This window comes from Anser cygnoides, chromosome 13, assembly GCF_040182565.1.
Source record: "Anser cygnoides isolate HZ-2024a breed goose chromosome 13, Taihu_goose_T2T_genome, whole genome shotgun sequence".
Classification (NCBI taxonomy): Eukaryota; Metazoa; Chordata; class Aves; order Anseriformes; family Anatidae; genus Anser; species Anser cygnoides.
The window spans coordinates 21,609,297-21,612,253 of NC_089885.1; positions in this window are offsets into that span (position 1 = coordinate 21,609,297).

Below are 2,957 nucleotides of genomic sequence, written 5' to 3' on the forward strand. Positions count from 1 at the left end.
AAGTGCTCCTTACAGGTTCTGGTAGGAAAGGCCCACAGATTCCATAAGGTATGGACTGAAATACCATTTACTGGAACATAGGGAACAGCATAGGTAATTTTACATCACTTTAGAGGTCAGCGGACCTCTAGCCTTGATGTGGCACACTGCGGATCCTATTTGTGCCACGGTTAACTGACACTGTGAGAGTTTTTGTAGGATTTTTCCAGAAGTCAAGAACCCCGTTTATCTTTTCTACTGCTGAGGAAAAGGATGTTTGTATGAAAAAGTGCTGCTTCACTTCAAGATAAAGACAAGGGCTCGCCACTGGTGTTATCACTGGAAGCCCCAGGCAGTCTATCTGCAGCCAACTGGTATCTGCAGCACAGCACAGGCCTGAAAGTGAAACCACGTGTGCAGCACAGCAGGTGAGACAGTAGCAGATCATCAGTCCCTTGATGTACAAGCCTGGTTAGGACCACAACACCATTGCAACTTTATGCATAACAAGTTCGCGTTACCAATGAGCAAAGTTGCTTCACTTTAGTGCAAGCTTCCTTCCCCCTCCAGCACCGATGTCCAGGGCCACTGCTTTTTCTTCTGGTTTTATTCTGCTGTATCACACTGTTAGGGGAAGGAAGAGTTGCTGTTCCCTGCCTTGTCTGTTCTAAGAATTTACAGAACACACCTAGGCATGACAAGCACAGTGTAAGTGCCTACCGCATGCTCCTTTCGGCATCCTTTCTCATAGTCTTTCAGACTAGCACTCCACACACAGCCCATTTCACCGTAGCCATCCGTTTTTAACTCATGTTGCTTTGCACTTGCTAACGCAGAGCATTTCAGAGTATGAGCTAACCACATGACTTGCAAGAGGAAGGGTAACAAGCCGTGCAGTGCCTATGACATCCTCAGCTTCTTGAGGAGAAACACCACAGTCCAATAAAACTTAGATAAATCCTCTTCTGAAGGTTCAGGCAGAGGTATCTCAGCTCATGATGGTCTTCAGAGTTTACAGCAATGTACTGTGATTCCTGTCTCTCCTGAGCTGTATGATGGCACCTCATCCAGGTCATGCTCAGTGTTGTGCTGTCTCCTAAAACAAGATCGCCATTTTAAAAAACAGTATTTGTATTATTACACTTCCACAAAGTAAAAGCAAGAACTCGCTGCCAATGTTCACCTCCATGTACAGGTATCTATGCCTGCATCCTGTAAAGGACAAGAAATTTTTCCTGCCACTGTCTCACATAACCACAAATGTAAATGTAAGTATAAATACATATACCTGTTTTTTTGTCAGGTGGTGTTAGTTCACAGTCTAAAAGCTTCCAGAGTGTACCCTGCTAGTGGTAGGTTTCCTTACGACTTAATTTGAATCAAGCTAGGCTTCTGCCTTCCTGTCCAGCCAGCCACGTTCCCCAGGAAACAGTGCCATTAATCTGAAATTTAGCATGTTCCTTTCTCCTCCTCCTTTGAGCCAAGAAGTGTGTGAACACTGCAACCTGCACAAGTGTTTCCTTCCTCTTCCCAGCTCAAAGGCTGCAGATTGGAATCGTATCTCATGGAAAACTAATAATGGAAGAATACAAGGCTACAAGGGAGGAGCATGTGAAATCAGGTCCCCAAAATCTTTTGAACTGCTGTTGAATCTTTTTCTCTGTTTTATCATGTACAATGTTTTCAGAAGCATTTATACTTTAAGCTGGTTAAACGTCCTCTTTAATTGCAAGTGTAGCTGCAAATACAGTAGATGATAAGAAATTAGCTGAACTGATGATTCTCTGGGCTGTGACTGATGACGTCTTGTGAAAGAAAAAAATAAAAAAGGATTTTTCTAACCTAATAAATGCATGAAAATTGTGTATAAGAAAACCATCATCTTCAGGGAAACGTAGATCAGAATGTAACGACCTGAAAAGAAACAAATTCAAACTCATACCAATAATATTGCTATTATTAGATCAAAGTCAAAGTAGTCAAAAATTTTTATATTCATATACACATCCAGGCTTTTAAGCACCAATATTTTGCAGAATGAACTATCAATGACTCTAAAATATGAATGTATGTAAAAGTAAGCAATCATATTGAAAGCAAAGACCTTGAAAGAAAAGGAACAAGATAATATCAGAGCTCCCAGGACTGCATACACAAATGTCCTGTTTTTAATGTTAAACTACATAATAATCTAATGAAGCTGCCCACAAATGATAATGTAGGTGGGGCTGTCTTTAAGCTATATATAAGACTACAAGAAATATTTTTTTCCATATATTTCCGCTACTTCAGAATCAGGTATGCAAGGTTATTTGTGCTGGCATCCTATACTGTGCTTCTACAGATGCAAACACTGCCTTATTGTCATTAAAGGTGATTGTGTTTTAGGATATGGTTTAAGATTTTGTTGATTGTTTAATTATTCTGGTTACTTTCATTTGAAGACTGAATGTTGAATTTGGAAGTAGCAATAGCAAAGTGCTTACATCAATTTAGCTGAATACAAAGAAGCATAAGTATTTCTGCCATGAAGAGGGTAAGTGAAGAACTGTAGAAGACAAAAATATATTAAATCTCTTGAACATAATAACAAATAATAACAAATAATAACAGATCTCATTAAAGTTAAGAAATCATGATTTCCTAGTCTCAAAGAGTTTCTACTTCGGTAAGATTCTTTTTTTTCTATGTATGTAATTGTTTACATGTTTCCAAAGTAGTCCACAGGGAAATGCAGGTACACATGACCCTAATTCGTGACATTAATTGAATACAATTAACCAATTAAATTAAACAGCTAAATTACTAATTAAATTTTACAGCTAAATTGCTATGTGAGAAAGGAGGATCAATCTGTGACATAGACTGGGATGGTCAAACCAGGAGTCTGCAATTCCTGGAAATTATGTGCATTCAGATTTAAATACATAAATTCCCCTCCTCTTAAATAAGTTCTTGTGGTATTTTCTGTTTTGTGG